The following is a 22,355-nucleotide window of genomic DNA, read 5'->3' as shown; positions in this document are numbered from 1 at the left end:
AGAAACAGAAATCAGGAAACAAATCCCATTTGCTATAGCAATAAGAAAAATAGAGTACTAGGAATAAACATAACCAAGGAAGTAAAAGACCTGTACTCAGAAAATTACATAACACTGAAGAAAGAAATTATGGAAGACAGAAATAAACAGAAACATATACCGTGTTTATGGATTGGAAGAATTGAAATCATCAAAATTTCCATACTACCCAAATCAATTTATAGATTCAATGCAATCCCTATTAAAATATCAATGACATATTTCAGAGATATAGAACAAGCATTTCAAAAATTTACATAGAACCATAAATGACCCCAAATAGCTACAGCAATTTTGAGAAAGAAGAACAGGGTAGGAGGGATCAAAATATGTGGCATCAAATCATATTACAAGGCCATGGTAATCAAAACAGTCTGGCACTGGCATAAAAATAGATACATAGGTTAATGGAATAGAAAAGAGAGCCCAGAAAGGAACCCAAGTATCTATGGTCAATTAATATTCAACAAAGTGGTCAGAAGAATAACATGGAGTAAAATCAGCCTCTTCACAAAGGGTGTTGGGATACCTGGACACCTATATGCAAAAAAATGAAATTCTACCACCAACTTACACCATACACAAAAATAAACTCAAGATGGATAAATAACTTAAATGTAAGTCACAACACTGTAAAAGTCCTAAAGGAGAACAGAGGCATGACAATTTCAGGTATTCCATGCAGCAATATTTTCACTGATATGTCTTCTAGAGCAAGGAATATAAAAGAAAGAATAAACATATGGGACTTCATCTAAGTAAAAAGCTTGTTCACAGCTAAAGAAAACATCAGCAAAGTGAAAAGGAAACCAACCATATAGGAAAATACATTTGGAAGCAATACATTAGGCAAGGGTTTGATCTCCAAAATATATAAAGAACTCACATGGCTTCACACCAGGAAGACAAACAATCCAATTAAAAAATGAGCAAAGGACCTGAATAGACAGTTCTCCAAGGAGGATATACAGAGGGCCCAGAGACATATGAAAGGATGTCCAGCATCACTAACCATCAGAGAGATGCAAGTTAAAACCACAATGAGATACCACTTCACACTGATCAGAATGGCCATCATAAGCCAATTAACAAAGAAGTGCTAGGAAGAATGTGGAGAAAAAGGAACCCTCGTGCACTGCTGGTGGGAATGCAGACTGGTGCAACCGATGTGGTAAACAGTATGGAATTTCCTAAAAAATAAAACATACACAACTAAAACTGGAACTGCCTTTTGATACAATAATTCCACTGCTGGAATTATATTATAAGAACCTTGAGACACGATCTGAAAGAACCTATGTACCGCAATGTTCATAGCAGCACAATTTACAATAGCCAAGTGCTCACAGCAACCTAGGTGCCCATCAGTAATAGAGTGGATCAAAAAACTATGGTACATTTTCAGAATGGAATACTAAGCAGCAGAAAGAAAGAAGGAGCTCCTACCCTTCACAACAGCCTGGATGGAACTGGGGGACATTATGCTAAGTGAAATAAGCCAGGTGGTAAAAGACAAATACCATATGATCACACCTATAAGTGAAACTTAATCAACAGAACAAAGAAGCAAGCAAAATATAACCATAGTCATTGAAATAAAGAACAAACTGACAGTAATCAGAGAGCAGGAAGGGGATAATGGCGGGGAAAAGGAGTAAGGATGTCAAGAAACATGTATAAAGGACACATGGACAAAGCCAAAGGGGGTTAGGATCGAGGGTGGGAGGTAGAGATGTGTGGGTTGGGGGCAAGTGGTGAGGGGAAAATGGAGACAACTGTACTTGAATAACAATAAATATACAGGAAAATACAAAATAAAAAATGAAAAGGGGATCAAATGAATGGGATAATATATTTGCCCATGAAACCTTGGACAAGGGTTTGATGTCCAAAATGTATATAGAACTCATATGACTCCACACCAGGAAGTCAAACAATCCAACCAAAAATTGCAAAGGACATGAACAGACACTTCTCCAAGGAGGACAAACAGAAGGCCCAGAGACTTAGGATGCTAAACATCAATAACCTTGAGAGAGATGCAAATTAAAACCACAATGAGATACCCTTTCACACCAGTCAGAATGGCCATCACAAACAATTGAACAAACAAGTGCTGGAGAAGATGTGGAGAAAAGGAACCCTAGTGCACTCTTGGTGGGAATATAGACTAGTGCAGCCACTGTGGAAAATGGCATGGAATTTCCTCAGAACATTAAAGGTGGAACTGCCTTTTGAATTTGGAATATATTTTGAACATAGTCCTAACAGTATATACTAACAGATCAACTATGGCATTGAGACAAGGAGAAGTGAAATTTTGGAAATCTAAGTTTTGTGGAAATGAAAAATTATGCATGTAATCAATATAAATTTACAAATGAAAATAAGCGCTCTCTCTCTCTCTCTCTCTCTCTCTCTCTCTCTCTCTCTCTCTCTCTATATATATATATATATATATATATATATATATATATATATATATATATATTTAATGTATTGTGGTCTACCTCCAAGATGGTCCTAGGTGATCTTGACCCCATCTGACAATATCTTCTTTTTTCTACAAATATATTTTTATTGTATTTTTCCATTACCATTTAGCTCCCTTACACTTCCCTCCCCCTTCGTCTGACAGTACCTTTTTAAAAAGGTTTTATTTATTTATTTTTAGACAGAGGGGAGGGGAGAGAGAAAGATAGGGAAAGAAATATAAATGTGTGGTTGCCTCTCACACATGCTCCCATTGGAAACCTGACCTGCAACCCAGGCATGTGCCCTGACTGGGAGTTGAACCAGCAACTCTTTGGTTCACAGGCCAGCACTCAAACCACTGAGCCACACTAGCTGGGGCTCTGACAATATCTTGACTGCAATGTCATAAGAAATCCTGAGCCAGAACCACCTAACTAACCCATTCCTGAATTTCTGTCCCACAGAAACTGTGAGAAGTAATAAATGTTATTTTAAGATACTAAGTTTTGCATTAATTTTTCAGGAAAAGATATGTATTACAGCTGTTGGTGCCAGGAGTGGAGTACTGCCATAATAAAATCCTGAACTATGGAAAAGCTTTGAAACTTGGTAATGAGCAGAAACTAGAAGGATGCTGAGGACATGTTACAGAAAGCCAAATGTTTTCAATCATGAGACTGTTAGAATCCTGATGGGTTTTAAGTAAGCCACATATGTCTGAAAAATAAGTGGGAAAATGTTATTCAAAACTGGAGGAAAGGGGATCCTTGTTGTAGGGGTTGAAAGTTTAACAACATTGCCACCTGTGTTAATAGGGAAAGTAAGAAATATTCCCAAGGAAATGGGTGATTGATCAGGCTATGAGGATTTTTAGGCAGAGTGTTGAGGGTATCTCCTGGTTTCTTCTTGCTGTCGATAATAAAATGTGACAGAATGGTAAACTTAAGAAAGGACTGATAATAAAATTGAGCCTGTCTTAAAACTTGAAAAGTGCACCCTGGCCAGGTGGCTCAGTTTTTTAGAGTGCCATCTTGCACACCAAATGTGTTGTCAGTTTGATTTCTAGTCAGGGCACATACCTGACCAGATTTCATCTCTGGGAGCAATGGATGTATGTTTTTCTCTCACATCAATGTTACTCTCTCTCTCAAGTCAGTGAACATATCTTTAGTGAGGATTAAAAAATATTGCAAAGAGAATAAATCTTAATAGTTCGCATCATAAAAAATTGTAACTATGTAAGGTGATTGATGTTAACTAAACTTACTCTAATCATTCACAATGTATACATATATGAAATTATTATGTTATGTACCTTGGATTAATATAATGTTATACAATGTTATATAGAAACTCTATCTCAATAAAACTGGGGGAAATATTAAAAGAAAAAAAAACAGGAGCTAATCTTTCAAGTTCTAGATATTCTTAACATCTCCACATGGCAGATATTGCTAAACTTAAGGAATGGCTCAGAAGCAAGGATCACATCCAGGTAACTGTCAGGAAAACTGGGTATAAAGACAGAGATCAGATCATGGCTTTAAAATTAAGGCCTCAGAAAAATGTGAAACACTGCTTCATAGATCCATTTACTTAATCAATAAGGCTTAGGAGCTTAGGAGTGTTGTTCCTCATCAGTTTCAGCAAAAGCCCAAGTGAGAAGACCACTTGTCTTAAGAAGATTTTATCTATGAATCTCTAAAAAGATTCATAGTAGATTCACAAAGTTTTTTTTTTTTTAAAAAAGATTATATTGGAAAAAGTACTGCTAGGTTTTATTGAGGAGGACAGAAAAGTACAAAATGAAAAGAGTACTTTGAGCCCTAAAATTTCACCAGGCAGTACGCAGGTTGAGAAACTATGCAACTTCAAATAGGGACTCAGGGTGGAACCAAGAGCACAGGAGGCAGAGCCAAAGATCGTGCAGAATAATTCCAGGGCAGGGAAGTCTTGCAACTAATCAAAGAGCTTCCATTTACTCACCTAATTTTCAGAATTCCTTTGGACCATGGTGCCTCCCTTTTTCTCTCCCTCTTGAACAAGAGTACCTACAGTGATTATCGTAGATACACATTTCTTACTATTGCATATTGGGTGTGTGGAGAGCAGGTAGGTTACCTCTTTAGTTCATAGGTCTTTTGATCAAGAACTGTTACTGTGGAACTCTGTTTATAGATTTATACTATAGAGGATCACCATCCACACTAGAACATGATATATATGAGAGATTCTGGACTTTGAGATAATGCTATTAAACTTTTGGATTCCTGGGTGAGAATGAGTATATTTTTCACAGGGAAGGGGCATGGATCTTTGGTGGCCAGATGGAAGACTATGGTAACAAGCTTCTATGATGAACTTTAATGATTCTTTGTTCCTGATATTTATGACCTTTAGTAATCCACTGACACATTAAACAGGGCTGACCTGTGTAATTAGGAGAATAGTACAAAAATGATGGTATGTGACTCCTGAGACCAAATGATTTTTTAAAATGTGGCATTTACTTTGCCCTTTCTTGGATCATTTACTCTAGGGGAAATCAGCTATCATGTTGTAGGAAGCCCTACTGATAGGTCCATGTGGGGAGGAAATGAGTCTTCCTACCAACAACTAGCATAATTGCTGTGAGCCATCTTGGAAGTGGATCCTCCAGCCTCAATCAAGCCTTCACATGAGTGCTGCCTCAGCCTACAACTTAAAGGCAGCCTCGGGAAAGACCATGAGTAAGAACTCCCAGGTTAAGGCACTTCTGAATTCTTGACCATAGATGTAAAATAATACATGTGTTATTATGTAAGTTTTGGGATAACTTGTTATGCAACACGTAGTAACAGTTGTTACAGAATGAGAGAATAATATCATGATAAATCATTTACTTTTCATTTTATTTTTTATTAATAAATAGATGAGAGAGAGAGAGAAAATGAACACTTTTTCTTCTGCTCATTGATGCATTCATTGGTTGCTTCTTGTGCCCTGACCTAGGATTGAACTCAAAACCTTGGGGGTATTGGGATAACTCTGTAACTAACTGAGCTACCTGACCAAAGCAAAGAAAGCATTTACTTTTTAAAAAGCTGACAAATATCACAAACACAACACAAATCCAGGAAAGTAACATAATACTTGTTAAATTAACTTTATGGTATACTGTTATACTATCTTTTTGACTATAGTTTGTTTTGTCTGCAAGCTCTTTCAAAAGTTGATCTCTATCATGATTGAATAATTTTTATTATTGATAGCTTTTATATATTTCTGTCACATTCTCAATATATCATTGGTAATGTCATATACAGTTGTAGGATTTTTGTCAAATTTGAGAAGTTTCTATCAAATGTATTTAATGAGCTGCAAGAGTTCAGAGTATTTCAAATTATCTTGTACAGTGACTAATATTAAACACTACTTAAATTGATGACACTCATAACCACTTTTGCATCAGTATTCTCATGTAGTGGTATTATTATGAGTGTTCTGTTATCTTCATCAGTGTCAGTATTTTGTACCAAATCAGCAAAAATTTTTAAATCTTTTTTGGATATATCATATAATTCACTTCTCTTCACTATTTGGACCCTTAAACCATCCAAGAACCTATTTATTACTTTTATTGAAAATTTATACCTTTCTCTTAATGAGTCACTGCTTTTGCCATAATCTGGAAGAAAAAAATGTGTCAATGTACTTCTCAATGTCAGAATATTTCTATTGATTGAATCACTCATCTTTATCACTTTTACTTTATATTTCATTAATTTTTATCCAAATGTTATCTCTGCTTTAATAAATAAATTTAAAGATGACAAAAGGAATACTTTTTATATTAAGCCAAATCAGGAATCTACAAATTTTCATTTGTTTTACAGAAACTTTCCAAAGCACCTTTTTCAAATTTGCTTCTTAACATCAGAAAAATTTATATCTTCATAAATTTTATGCAACCATAAAAGAATATGTACTTGCTCTCAGGGTCTTAGTAGGACCTATGAAAGTAAGGAGACATGAAGCCTTTATTAGTTGCACAGTAAATCAGACTCTGGTTCTGAGAAACTAATTTGAATAGAGATGTCCTTCACTGAGATCAAGAAGAGTCTGGAAGGCTTGAGACAAAACAAGTTCATTTTTTAACATGTTCAATTTGAGATATCTAGGTAGATTGACCATATAATTTCTTTTTTTTATTTTTAAAGATTTTATTTATTAGCCCTGGCTGGCGTAGCTCAGTGGATTGAGCGCGGGCTGGGAACCAAAGTGTCCCAGGTTCGATTCCCAGCCAGGGTACATTCCTGGGTTGCAGGCTATAACCCCCAGCAACCGCACATTGATGTTTCTCTCTCTCTCTCTCTCTCTCTCTCTCTCTCTCTCTCTCTCTCTCTCTCTCCCTCCTTTCCCTCCCTAACAATAAATAAATAAAATATTTAAAAAAAAAAAAAAAAGATTTTATTTATTTATTTTTAGAGAGGGAAGGGAGGGAGATAGAGAGAGAGAGAAACATCAATGTGCGGTTGCTGGGGGTTATGGCCTGCAACCCAGGCATGTACCCTGGCTGGGAATAGAACCTGCGACACTTTGGTGCGCAACCCATGCTCAATCCACTGAGCTACACCAGCCAGGGTGATGACCATATAATTTCTTGTACAAACCATTACACTTTTGACTGTGAAAGAAACTGTATAAAAGACATATAAGTCAGAACTGTCCCAAACAAACTGAGAGTCATCCTACCATGGAACATCCAAGTAGATATACAGGGTGAGGCAACAGTAGGTTTACAACTGTGAGAACACAAAACACAGAGTTTATCCTTGTATTACTATCCATTAATTATTGTATTATTTTCCATATGAACAACAATAAACCTACTTTTGCTTCACCCTGTATTGAGAAAACAGTTTCTTATAGTAACTGAGAGTTCAGGAGAGAGTTTTAGCTCAGAGATGTAAATGTGTGTGAAGTGCATTAGTATTTAAATGCTATCTAATATCACGAAACTAAATGAAGTCACTGAGAGAAGAAATGTAGATAGAGAAGAGAAAAACACTGAGATGTGAACTCTAGAATACTCAGTGTTTTAGAAGTCAGAAAGATGAGCACTAACCCAGTCAGGACAGCCAGAAAGAGGGAGAACCAAAACCATGGTGTTCATGAAGCAATGTAAACAATGGGTTTTGAGAAGTGTGTTTTCAGTTGAAACAATCACTAAGTAGAAGAATGAGAACTCAAAATGTGTTTTGGATAGAACCAGCAATACAATTTTCTGGGACCAGTATAAAATGAAAGTGTGGAGCCCCTTGTTTAAAAGTTATTAAGAATTTCAGGATGGCAACAGCAGACCATTAAGCCAAGCACTGAGCTCTAAGTGTGTGATCCAGTGCTACTCCATAGGTTTCATGTCATGAAATTGGCCCTGTCTTTGGATCTTAAAACCTGGGGGTCATTTGTAACAATTACAAGAGTAGTTTTGGTGGAGTTGTCAGGAAAGCATATTCATTGATATATCTGATAAAGGCTTAATATCCAAAATTTATAAAAAATTTTAAAATCAACACACACAAAAACAATAATTCCAATTAAGTAATGGGCAAAGGACCTGAATAGACACTTCTACAAAGAGGACATACAGATGGCCAATAGACATATGAAAAGGCTCAACATCACTAATCATCAGAGAAATAAAAATTAAAACCACAGTGAGATACCACCTCACACCTGTCAGAATATCTATCATCAATAAATCAACAAACAACAAGTGATGGTGAGGATGTGGAGAAAAGAGAACCCTTTTGCACTGTTGGTGGGAACGCAGACTGGTGCAGCCACTGTGGAAAGCAGTATGGAGTCACCTCAAAAATTAAAAATGGAACTGCCTTATGACCCAGCAATTCTACTTTTGGAAATATATCCAAAAAACTTAAACACTAATTTGAAAAAAACATATACAACCCTATATTTATTACAATGTTATTTATAATTGCCAAGATTTGAAAGCAGCCCAAGTACCCACCAATGGTTGAGTAGATAAAAAAGCTGTGGTGCATTGATGCAATGGAATACTACTCACTCATGAAAAGAAGAAAGGAAGAGAGAGAGAGAGAAAGGAAGGAAATCTTACCTTTTGTGACAGTGTGGATGGATGTGGAGAACATTATCTTAAGTCAAATAAGCCAGTCAGAGAAAGACAAATACCATATGATTTCACTCATGTGTGGTATCTAATGAACAAAATATACTGACAAATAAATAGAAACAAAATCATAGATACAGAGAACAACTGATAAGTACCCGAGGGGAGGGGTAGGGGGACTGAGTAGAAAAGGGGAAGGGATTAAGTTAAAAAAAAAGAAACCCCTTATAGACAGACTATAGTATGGTGATTATCAGAGTGAAAGGAGAGTGGGGGGAGGGTGGAGATAGGAGAGGGTAAAGGGGGAATAAATGGTGAAAGAAGGTGACTTGTATTTGGGTGGTAAACAGACAATGCAATATACAGGTGGTGTATTATAGAATTATACACCTGAAACCTATATAATTTTATTAATCAATGTCACCCCAATAAGTTCAGTGTTTTTTAGATGAACATTCCATGCCGGAAGAGATTCCTAATTGGAAGAGCAGTTTCCTTCAGGCTAATTACTAGAGCAATCTAGGTAGAAAATATCAGTTGTTATTAAAATAGTAAGTTAAATCACTTTGGCACTTTAAACCTGTATATATTTTCTATCAGGGGCCTCTTGTGTTTAATACCTACTTATAGCTTCATAATTATTAAGATATATACTTCTGCAACAATTATAGTTTTTAAGTTTCAAAAGTTAACTTGATCCACCAACTATGAACTCATAAAGTAATTTTATTAACCAATGTCATCCCAATAAGTTAAAAAGATGTCTAACTGGATTGGTTTCTAGAGACAATGCAAGGAGAGGAAGTCTGAATATCAAGGCAGATAACTGTCTGAAGGTGTTTTTTTTCCCTTTCTTTCTTTTTTTCCCTTTTTAAATTTTAGCTGAGAATTGGGGTAGTGGCTAGAGAGAGTGTGGAATTTAAGGGAATGTTTGTTTAAGATGAGAGAATAACAGAATACTTCTGTGCTAATTACAATGATCCGTTAGAAGGGAAATTTTGGTGGTGCAAAACAGCTGGGCATTTATGAGAGTGGTGTCCTTGAGGAAGTGACAGGCGATGAGATTCAGGACACACATGAAGGAGTAGACAGGTCTTCCATTTTAACAGCAAAAAAGGCAGAATATATGGTATAAGCTATAGGGAGGTTTGTAGATTTGAGGTGAGATTGCGAATAAGTTCTCTTATGATTGATTCTATTTTCCCAGTCAGTTGAAAGTGAGGAGTGAGTGAGGTTGTGTTAGAGGTCTGAAGAATGAGATGTGTTTTGCTTACTGTTGTGCTGTCTACATTAGCCCACTATCTAGTGCATATTAGGCATAACTCCACATGAAAAATCACCAAATTCTTTTCTTTATATTCTCAGGATATCTGTTGACTTTGTTCCTTTCTTTGCATTCTCACACAAACACCCCTGTTTTAGGCATGCAGCTTTCTTTGCCTTACTGACCTCCCATCTTAGCTTTCCTTCTTCCAAACTATCCCCAACGCTTACATAATGTTATGCCTGTGTTTCTCAATAAGACAATGTTGAGTAAATACATAAATAAATAAGTGACTATACAAACATTAACATTTGACAATCATAAACACAGTGGCTATCTTTGCAGAGGAAAGTTAAGCATAATATGAAATGGGAAGTTTCAAGCTTGGGTTTACAGAACCCTCAAGTATAAGGGTCACATACCTTGACAGAGATAGTGTTATAGATAGAGTATTAAAAGTAAAATTCTTTCACTCTCGTCTTTATGTGAGAGTGACTTTTGTCTCTAGAAAAATTTTAACAAGCCCATGCATGTTGGTCATCTGAAAATGAATAGAAATTTTTAACTTAAAGACTTTTAAAAATGTTTGTTTTTTAATACCAAAATAAATATATAGTAGCATGTTTGAGAAATACAGAAAAGTATAAAAGATCAAATAAAAACACCGCCACACATAGCATTAACATGATGTTTATTTTTTCCTAGTTAGATATTTTAATTGAGTTCATACTCTTCTTACAGTTTTGTAGTCTGCTGTTCTTATTAATTTACATTGTAAACAATCTCTCTTATTAAATATTCTTCTAGAACATGTTATAATGGCTGCAGTATATTCTGTCACATAGGCATTCATAATTTAAACATTTGTTTACTGTTGGTCATTTATGTTAAGACTTTCTCTATAGACAAGCTAAAATATTATGAGACAAAAGTATAGTCACAATAATTACCTTTTCATCAGATTATAATTTCATGAGTTCATAGGAACGGAATTAATTGGGCAGTTATCAACTTCATGTTTTCCCTCCTCTGTCTTTGTCACATCACTATATATCTTCTATCTAAAATAAAGTTTATACACTTCCTTCTGAAAAATCCAGGGAAGTAGTACACATTTTTAAAAAACATCTGAGATCTGGAGGAGACACATTTTGCTACTCTATTTTTTTCTTCTTCTTCTCTTTTTAATCTTTTAAGATAACACAGCAGGGACAAAACACTTGAAAGAAAAATACTGGCATAAAAGCTACATATCTTTTATAGATAATGCTGCCACATCTCTTTTGAAATTGGACTCTACTTGTAGTTTACATTTTGTTAGAACTGTATTTATTAAGATCACATGTAGATGAAAGTAAAATGAGGAGCTGAGAATAGATATATCCTAATATCTTCATCTTTATTCCTATTTGCAAGTGATTTGGAAATCCCCAAAATAGAGAATAAAAAAAACTTTTATAACAGAGGTTCTGAATTCTCAGAACACTTGGTTTAAAGGTGTGCTGCTGTGTAAATGAATCATCCAAACCTTATAAAATGTTTCATCATTAATCATTATAAAAATAGCCTTAACAATTCATAAGCTCAAAATAATATTTTTATTAGCTCCATATTTATTAAAACTAGTATTTTGACTATGCCTGGAAACTAAGAAAACTGAAAAACCTTACATTCTTTCAATGCTCTATTGGATGACATTTATTAGCAGAGGGAAAACTTGGTAAATAGATTTTCTTTTACCCTAAAGGAGAATAGGTCCTTTGTACATGTTTCTGCATAGAACATATACATAACTCCATACAGAATGATGTACTGTTATAAATGAATTGTAACAAACAATATAGGTTCTTAAAATTTCCTGCCATCTTGGGTCCGTTTCAAAGTATTCCATGTCTTTATTTCGAAGTCGTGGATGAGAAAACTGAGGACAGCATGGTTCGTTGGTGAGATCAAGGTCACATCTGTGCTAAAACAAAGTTTTGAGGATAACTAAGTGCCCCTGGGTTGTTAAACCAATGAGTGACTGTGTTTTCCAGGCAGAGTATTTTTCTTTTTTATTATTGTTCAATTACAGTTGTCCCTATTTACCCCCATTCCCTCTCACTTGCTTTACTGACTCCCCTTCTCCTAATTCAATCTTCCCCCCACCTACACTGTACTTGTACATGGGTCCTTTATACATGATCCTTGCCTTGACCCTACTCTTCTTTCCCCCATTACCTGCCTCCCCCAGCCCCTCTACTAATGGTCAGTTTTTTCTTTACTTCCATGTTTCTGGTTCTATTTTTCTTCCATGTTTTGTTGTTGTTGTTGATGATTGGGTTCCACTTACAGGTGAGATCATATGGTATTTGTCTTCCACCACCTAGTTTATTTCACTTAGTGTAATGCTCTCCAGTTCCATCCATGCTGTTTTGAAGGGTAGGAGTTCCTTCTTTCTTTCTGCTGCATAGTATTCCACTGTGTAAATGTACCACAGTTTTTTGATCCACTCATTTGGCGATGAGCACTTAGGCTGTTTTCAGCACTTGGCTATTGTAAATTGTGCTGCTATGAACACTGGGGTCCCTAGGCTCTTTTGAATTGGTGTTTCAGGATTCCTAGGGTATAATTCCAGCAGTGGAATCACCAGATAAAAAGGCAGGTCCATTTTTAGTGTTTTGAGGAAAATCTAAACTGTTTTCCATGGTGACTGCGCCAGTCTGCATTCACACCAAGAGTGTACTAATGTTTCCATTTCTCCACAACCTTGCCAGCACTTGTTTGTTGATTTGTTTATGCTGGCCATTTTGACCCGTGTGAAGTGGCATCTCATTGTGGTTTTAATTTGCATCTCTCTGATGGCTAGTGATGCTAAGCATCCTTTCATATCTCTCTGGGCCCTCTGGATGTCCTCCCTGGAGAAGTGTATGTTCAAATCCTTTGCCCATTTATTAATTAGTTTCTTCATTTTCCTGGTGTGGAGTCATGTGAGTTCTTTATATATGTTGGAGATCAAACCCTTTTCTGAGGTATCAATGGTAAATATATTTTCCCATAAGGCTGGTTCCCTTTTCATTTTACTGATGTTTTCTTTGGCTGTGCAGAAGTTTTTTTTATTGGATGTAGTCCTGTTTGTTTATTCTTTCCTTTATATCCTTTGGTTTTGGGGACATATCGGTGGTGAGTGGAATACCTGAAATTTTTCTGGCTATGTTCTCCTCTAGGACTTTTATGGTGTCACAACTTATATTTAAATCTTTTATTTATCTTGAGTTTATTTTTGTAGATGGTGTAATTTGGTGGTTGAATTTCATTTTTTTTTTTTTGCGTGTAGCTGTCCAGATCTCCAACACCACTTGTTGAAGACAGTATTTTTACTCCATTTTATGCTTCTGCTTCTTTGTCAAATATTAATTGACCACAGAGAATTGGGTTTATTTCTGAGCTCTATATTGTTTCAATGATCTATGTGTCTGTTTGTATGCCAGTACCAGACTGTTAGGATTACTGTGGCCTTGTAATATAGTTTGATACGAGGTATCATTATCCCTCCTACTTTGTTCTTCTTTCTCAAAATTGCTGTGGCTATTTGAGGTCATTTATGGGTCCATATAAAGTTTTGAAATGTTTGTTCTATATCTCTGAAATAAGTCATTGGTATTTTAATAGGAATTTTGATGTATCTATAAATTGCTTTGTGTAGTATGGACATTCTGATGATGTCAATTCTTCCAATCCATGAACACAGTATACGCTTCCATTTATTCATGTCTTCCTTAATTTCTTTCTTTAGCGTTGTGTAGTTTTCTGAGTATAGGTCTTTTACCTCCTTGGTTAGGTTTATTCCTAGATACATTATTTTTTGTGTTGCTGTAGCAAATGGGATTTTCCCCCTGATATATGTTTCTGATAGTTCATTTTCAGTGTATAAAAATGCCTTCAATTTCTGAATATTAAATTTCTATCCAGCTGTTTTACCAAACTCATTTATTAGGTGAAATAGTTTTTGGTCGAGTCTATAGGGTTTTCTATGTACATATGTCATTTGCAAACAATGACAGTTTTACTTCCTCCTTTCCAATTTGGATGCCTTTTATTTCTTTTCTTGTCTGATAGTTGTGGCTAGGACTTCCACTAGTATGTTGAATAGGAGTGGTGAAAGCAGGCATCCTTGTCTTGTTCCTGATCTTAGTGGGAGAGCTTTTAGTTTTTGCCCATTGAGTATGACGTTGGATATAGGTTTTTCATATATGGCTTTTATCATGTTGATTTATGCTCCCTCTATTTCCACTTTGCTGAGTGTTTTTATCATAAATGGGTGCTGAACCTTATCAAATGCTTTTTCCACATCTATTGATATGATCATGTGACTTGTCCTTACTCTTGTTTATGTGATATATATGTTTATTGATCTGCAAATATTGTACCATTCTTGTATCCCTGGGATGAATTCCATTTGATCATGTTGTATGATTTTTTAAATGCATTGTGGGATGTGGTTTGCCAATACTTTGTTAAGGATTTTAGCATCCTTAACAAAGGATTTTCAGGTTCATCTATGTTCGTCAGTGATACTGGCCTGTGATTTTCTTTCTTTGATGTATCTTTGTCTGGTTTTGGGAATAAGATGATGCTGGCTTCATAAAAAAAGTTTGGGAGTTTTCCCTCTTCTTGCATTTTTTGGAATAGTCTGAGATGGATAGGTGTTAACTTGTCCTTAAATGTTTTATAAAATTCTCCTCTGAAACTCTCTGGTCCAGGGCTTTTGTGTTACATGAGTTTTGTCTGTTTTTTATTGTGCTTCAATTTCACCAGCTGTTACTGGTCTTTTCAGGCTTTCTGCTTCTTCTTGGTTCAGTTTTGGAAGATTATATTTTCATAGAACCTTGCTGATTTCACCCTGGTTTCCAAATTCCGTGGCATATATATGTTCATAGTAATTTCTTTTTTTTTAAAGATTTTATTTATTTACCTTTAGAGAGGGAAGGGAGGGAGGGAGGGGGAGAGAGAGAGGGAGAGAGAGAGAGAGAGAGAGAGAGAGAGAGAGAGGGAGAGAGAGACAGAGGGAGAGAAACATCAATGTGCGGTTGCTGGGGGTCATGGCCTGCAACCCAGGCATGTACCCTGACTGGGAATCAAACCTGCAACACTTCTTCATAGTAATTCCTTACAATCCCTTGTATTTCTGTGTTATCCATTGTAATTTCTCCTCTTTCATTTCTTATTTTATTTATTGGGTCCTCTCCCTTTTTTTCTTGATGAATCTGCTTAAAGTCTTGTTGATTTTGTTTGTTTTTTTTTTCAAAGAATGAACTCCTGTATTTATTGATCCTTTGAATTGTTTTTCTAGTCTCTATGTCATTTACTTTTGCTGTGATCTTGGTTATTTCCTTCCTTCTACTCATTCTGGGCTTTGTTTGTTGTTGTTCTTCCAGTACTTGTAGATACAGGGTTAGGTTGTTTATTTGAAATATTTCAATCTTTTTCAGGTAGGCCTGTATTGCTATGAACTTCCCTCTCTGGACAGCCTTTGCTGTGTCCCCTATGCTTTGAACTATTGTATATTCACTTTCATTTGTTTCCAGAAACATTTTGAGTTCTTCCTTGATTTCATTAACCCATTCATTGTTTAATAGCATGGTACTTAGTCTTAACGAGTTTGAGTGTTTTTGAGTTTTTTCCTTGAGGTTGGTTTCTACTTTGAAGCCCTTGTGGTTTGAGAAAATTTTTGGTATGGTTTCAATTTTCTTGAATTTGTTAAGGGTTGTTTTGTGTCATACTATGTCATCCATCATGGGAAATGTTCCATGTGCATTTGAAATGAATGTGTATTTTGCTTCTTTGGGATGGAATTTTCTACATATATAAGTTAAATCCATTTAGTCTACAGCAGGGTGTCAAACTTATTTTCACCGGGGGGCCACATCAGCCTTGCGGTTCTCTTCAAAGGGCCAAAATAATCTTAGGACTGTATAAATGTAACTGCTCCTTAATTGTTAGAGAGTTGAAATTACATTTGACCCTTTGAAGGCAACTGAGAGGCTGATGTGGCCCCAGGTGAAAATGAGTTTGACACCCTTGATCTTAAGCATCATTTAATTCCACAATATACTTGCTGATATTTTGTTTGGAAGATCTATTCATTGTTCACAGTGGGGTGTTATAGACCATGCTATAATTGTGTTGCTATTGATATCTTTCTCAAAGTCCTCCAAGATTTTCCTTATATATCTGGGTGCTCCAATATTTGGTGCATACATGTTTACAATATTTAAGTCTTCTTGGTGGATTCTTCCCTTGAGTACTATGCAGTATCCTTCTCTGTCTCTTTTTATGGCTTTGTTTTGAGTCTATATTGTCTGTTATACATACTGCTACCCAGGCTTTTTTTTTCCCCTGTCCATTTGCATGGAATATTTTTTTCTAACTCTTTACTTTCAGTCTATGTAGGTTGTTTTTTCCTGAGGTGGGTCTCTTGTAGACAGCATATGCGCACATCATGTTTTCTTATCCATTCAGCTACCCTATGTCTTTTGATTGGATGATTTAATCCATTTACATTTAAGGTTAGTATTCATAGGTACTTATTCATTGCAATTTTACCCACTTTGTTCCTGTGCTGCTTCCTCTCATTCCTTTTCTTCCTCTTCTTATAACAGTCTCTCTGGTTGTTTAGCATATCTTGCAGTGCTGGTTTAGTGGAGGTGTATTCTTTTAGCCTTCCTTTGTCTATGAAGCTCCTTATTTTACCTTCCATTTTAATTGAGAGCCTTACTTGGTAGAGTAGTCTTGGTGGCAGGCCTTTACCTTTCATTACTTGGAATATTTCTTGTTATTCCCCTCTGGCTTGTAGTGTTTCTGTTGAGAAGCCAGCTGCTAGATTTATTGGGGTTCCCTTGTATGTTACTTCCTTGGTGCCTTTAAGGTTCTCTCTTTGTCTTTGAATTTTCCCATTTAAATTATGATGTGTCTTATAGTGGGTTTCTTTTGGTGCCTCTTAATTGGGACCCTCTTGGATTCCTAGAATTGTGTGACTTTTTCTCTCATCAAATTAAGGAAGTTTTTATCATGACTTTTTCAAACAGGCATTGTATCCCCTTCCCCTCTTCTTTTCCTTCTGGTATCCCTATTATATGGATATTATTTGCTTCATGTGGCCCTGTAGCTTCCTTAACCCCTCTTCATTCTTTTTTAGTCCCTTTTCCTTTTCTTGCTTTGTGTGGGAATGTTTTTCTAACTTTTCCTCCAGCTTGCAGATTTGATCCTCTTCTTCATGTAGCATGTTTTTAATTTCTTCTACTATCTTCTTCAATCCAGAAATTGTATTCTTTATTTCCTCCTGGCAATTATTGATATTTCCTATGTTTTTTTCATGCAGATATAGTTCCCAGTAAGTTACTTGCAGCTTCCCTGTAGTTTTTGGCAATTTTCACTGAGCTCATTGAGCTTCCTTGTAACCATTGATTTTAAGTCAGTATCTGATAGTTTAATTGCCTCTATTTCATTTACCACCTTCTGGAGATTCTTCCTTTCCTTTTTACTGGCAGTTGTTTCTTTATCTCCCCATTTTAGAGGAGACACGTGTATGTTTTTGCTTCTTAAATTGATTTGCTTTGACTCCATGTCTTTGTGGAGCAAACTTCTATGATAGGAGACCTGTGTGAATCAGTGGTGCACTCTCCTTGATGTCTTGAATTTTATATTCTTGGGATGCCCTTTATGCTGTTCATGTTGGCTCTCTGGATGTAATTGGGTTTTGTTTTTAGTTTTGCCATTCTTTGGTGGGTCCTTCTCTCAACCTGGCTGACTGTGGGTTACTTCACCCACCATGTCTTGGATGCTGTTGTGTAGGAGATACCAGAAGAAAACCACCCAGTCCAAAGACAAACCCACACCCACAAAAATTACCCACCTGCAATCACATATCAATAGCAAATGAACCAATATCAATAAGGCTGTAAAGAGTTTAAGGCTATTATAAGAAAAGAGAGGCAAATATGAGATGACTAACTGAAAGAAAAATGATTTTGAGAGGGTAGAAGGAAGAACACTGATAAGGGTAAGGAATCAGAGCAATGTGAAGAGAGAAAGTAAAATTTACGTTGTAAATAAAAAATGGAATGAAGGCAGAATCAAGTAAGAGAAGGGACATTTATAGTATTAGTTTTAAACAGAAATTAAAAAAATAAAGCTAGGAATAGAAAGAAAAGGGGAAAAAACAAATAAATTTAAAAATAGGAACCAAATTGGAGAAAAAGATTCCCCACAGGTCTGTCAACAACAAATGGGCTAAGATTAATATAGATGGGATGGGAATAAGAGGGAAATAAGAAAGAAAAGCTTAAGAGATGTCTAGAGGAAAGGGAAGTGTTTTGAGATGATAGAGGGAGAGGGAATACTCAGAGTGAGGAATGAAAACCAGACTAAGACAGGGAATAATTAAAATTTGAGACAAAAAAAGGAAAAGCAGGAGGAAAGAAGAAAAAATAATAAAACCAGGCTAAGATAGGGAAAAATTAAAATTTGAGACAGAAAAATGAACAGGCATGATGAAGGCAGAATGGAGTAAGAGAAGGAAATGGTAAAATTGAAGATTTGAAATACAAAAATAGTGAAGATCTGGACAGAAAATTAAAAAAATACAACAATTCCCCCATCCACAACCAACTATGAGCGATGATTGATAATGGTGGAGAGAGAACATAGGTATTTGAAGAGCAAGAAAAAGAATGTGAGATAAGGGGAAGCCAGGCTGTCTAGAAACTGAGTGGGAATGATGTGGAGTTGCAGGGAAACCTAAAACCCTGAGGTGTGACACAGCTAGAATGCAAGCTAATATATTTTTTTAAATGGCCACACCAAATGCTTCCTGGTGCTAACCATAAACAGTTGCAAAGAACTGGAACAGTATGGGAAATTGGGTCACAAGCTGTTTGTGTTACAGAACCACAACAAGGGGGGCCTGGGACGATATACTATTATTGAAAGAAGGCCCCGGGTCTGTTATGTCCGCCGCCAGAGGAAAGACGTCTCTCAATGCCAGAGATTCGTGAAAAGGAAAGGAAACATTTATTTAATGCTATATCAACTTAAAGTAGTGACCTAATGTCTTTACCAAAATCCCAAAGTCCCTAAAACACCCACAAACACACACAGTCCTTCTTTCCTTCCCCCTTTGCCCAGTCCAGAGTACCGTATCTCAGGAAAGGAAATAGAAGTCCATGGCTCAGGTAGTCTTCTGGTTCTTTCCAGTTAGTACTCCCTCTTGACTGGGAGACCTCCCTGGGTTCCCGGCACCCTCGGCTGAGTCGCCGGGATCTCTGCTAAAACCAGGTGGTGGTTCCCCCTTCTATGGCTGTGGGGGTCCCCACTCTGCCAGGCCGCGTGGTTCTCTCCTCAGGGCTGCTGCATGGTTCTCCCCCTCTCAGGGCTGCAGGAGTCTCCACTCCGTCAAGTCCGCGTGCTTCTCCTTCCTAAAGCAGCATGGTTCTCCTTTCTAAAGCAGCATGGTTCTCCTCTCAGGGCTGTGCATGGCTCTCCTTCCTAAAGCAGCACGGTTCTCCCCCAATGGCTGCACATGGTTCTTCTTCTCAGGGCAGCGCATGGCTCTCCTCCTCAGGGCAGCGCATGGCTCTCCTCCTCAGGGCAGTGCATGGCTCTCCTCCTCAGGGCTGCGCATGGCTCACCTCCTAAAGCAGCCTGGTTCTCCCTTCAGGGCTGCCGCGTGGTTCTCCTTGTCAATGGCCGCCAAGTCTGGGTTTTAAATCCCCACGGCCAATCTTCCTCTGCAGCCTCATTTCCGACTCCTCCCACACTCGGCTTCACATGCCAGAACTCGTATCCTTCCAGCTTTACTGGGCTGCCATCATGAGTATGGGCAGGTGTGGCCCCATGTCCTGGAGCCAATCCTCTCTGAGCTCCCACGCAGGCGCTGTAACTCAGGGGACCTGCCCTCCCAGTTATTTTTGGGTGGGGAAGTTACTTCCATTCCCGTGGCTTAGAGCTGACCACAGCTACTTAACACATCTATGCAACCAGCCAAAGGCTATAGATATGTTAAATGACCACGCCAGAGCTTAGCTGCAAGGCTGTTGCTATGCTAAGCAGCTCTCAATGGCCCTGTTCCATTTGTCCCTTCCCCAACCCACACCCTGGGTGGGGGGGGGGGATGGAGACATCCCAAAATCTCCTGGACACCTTAAGTTCTGGACCCCATTTCAAATGCCCGTTTGGGGTCCCCCTCTTGGCTGCACCCTGTAACATTTGGTCACTCTCATCTTGCTAACCAGAATTTGGAGTAGATCAGTATCAAAATGACAGTCTAGAAAGTTGCCCATCAGATGGTTAGCAGCCTAATTTAGTGAACGTACAATTCATAAGAAAAACAATGGTGAAGATATTATGTATTTATGCAGACTAAAAATCCGATGAAATCTACACTCCAGGTAAAATCTCTGTCAGAGTAGGAAATAATTTCCACAACCTTCAAGAAATTTGGCAACTTGAATTAGTGGAACCAAGTGGCTGGATTCATATTCCCTTAAATGATAATCATAAGAAGCTAACTCACACATTCATGATACAGATTGCTGTTCTAGCCAATCACCAAAATGGAAGAGATACCCACATGAAACAAATTAAAATATACACACAAGTGGAAGAGAACTCCGTTGGTAAGTTTCCTAGATGTACAACTATTGATTTCATGATCTATCATTCAATAAGGTGACCTGGGAACAGTACTGAAATTATTAAATACATCTTTGTTTTCTCTGGTCAGTAAATATTATATCTGGTATCTTTATTGAAAAAGCATCGGTTATTTTACATTTTTATGTGCATCAAAGAGTATTTTATTGTAGCTTTAAAAATAAATTTTGCATCATACTATCTTTATTTTCTCTAAAATATAATAAAGCTCACATATTTTATGTTATTGAAAAAAAAGAAGAATGTGAGATGACCATTGACAAGGAAATTGGTTTTGAGAGGCTGGACGGGGGAGATGTAGTAAGAGAGTGGAAGGAAAATAAGTTGTAGCAAGAAGGAAAACAAAATTTAGAACAAAAATAATAAGAGAAAAGAAGAAGGTATGATGGGGTAAGAGAAGGGAGGAGAAAAATATGAGAATTGAAACTATAGCATAAAATCTAGTGACTTAATATGCTCAAACTTGAAGGATAATAAATTGGATGTTAAAATACTATGCAGACCACTAACACCATATTCGATTTCGCCTCAGCTGCATCTAATATTTACCACTGTTTTTTTCATTTTGAATCTACCTCTGGTGATGTCAGATGTTGACTCCATCTGGCCTTAGGCAGCCTGTTGGAGACTACCAGGCCTCTACCATTTGGGGCTCTTCCCTTCAGTTGTTAATTTAGTCACTCTGCAATCAGCAGGCAGGCTTAAGCACCACAGAATAGAGAGTAATTCCTGGGACAGGGCTATTGTTTCCCCTCAGGCTGCTGCCACTTGGAGGAGAGTGATCTGCCTGAGCATAATGGCTCTTGCAGCATGTGGGATGACTCAGCACCAGAATCCTGGCAGCTGATCTCTCAGTTCTCTCCCCAAAGCCACCATCCCCAGTCTCTCCTCAAAGGCCTCTGGTCTACTTTGGCCCACCCCTCACCTTTTGCTGTAGCCCAGGAAAAGTGGCTGCATGTGAAAATTTATGTGTTGGCCCTTTAAATGGCTCTCTGTGTCTCCAGCCATCTGTCTCAGGCAGAGAGAAACCTTGCTGCTTTTCACACCTGGATGTTATTTGTGTACTTTTTGGACTCTGGTGCTGTAGGCTGGGGAGCCCAGCTTGGTGTTTAGACCACACTTCCCAGGGTGATCCCCCGGCTGTTTAAATATCCCTCCAGCACTTCATCTGCCATCTGTGGGAGCCCAGCCAGCCTGCTCACATCTCTTCCACACTCCCTACCAGTGATGTAGTGATCAAGCTGTTTTTTCTGTCTGTCTGTGGTTATGAGGCTTCTCTCTGGCTATTGTTCAGTTATTTATTCTGGATGATTTCTCCACAATTTAGTTTTAATTCCAGATTGGTCTTGGAAGGATGTTAGTGTAACTTCCACTCCTTTGCTATTTTGAATCTTCCTAAGCAGAGTGTATTTCAACTCTGCTGTTCTTCACCTGCCTGCAGCTCTTTCTAATCAGTGTCAGACCAGGAGTTTTAAAACTAATGCCCACAGATTGGCATATGTCTTTATTTATGTGCCTTAGTAGCATATCTTTAGGGGAAGCTGTATACTGTGATGAATACATGAAATTCTATGGTCTTTGGAACCACTTTGGTGCAACTTCAACATTCAATAGTGAAAATAACCTCTTTGAGCCTTGGTTATCTCATATTTACAATGCGGATGTCTAAGTACCTATGTATGAGGGTTTTGTAGTATTTAATGTATGACACTTAGCACTATGCCTGACATATAATAGGCACTCTATGTTTGC

At 37.4% G+C, this 22,355-nt stretch overlaps 1 pseudogene; it reads left to right on the top strand.

The window, feature by feature from the left end:
* The first annotated feature begins 3,955 nt into the window (after positions 1–3,955).
* On the top strand, positions 3,956–20,735 carry LOC114504855 (annotated as a pseudogene).
* Positions 20,736–22,355: the final 1,620 nt, after the last annotated feature.

The sequence above is a fragment of the Phyllostomus discolor genome, chromosome X (genome assembly GCF_004126475.2).
Source record: "Phyllostomus discolor isolate MPI-MPIP mPhyDis1 chromosome X, mPhyDis1.pri.v3, whole genome shotgun sequence".
Classification (NCBI taxonomy): Eukaryota; Metazoa; Chordata; class Mammalia; order Chiroptera; family Phyllostomidae; genus Phyllostomus; species Phyllostomus discolor.
Note: the sequence above shows the minus strand (reverse complement) of the source record. Positions and strands in the feature narration are given on the sequence as shown.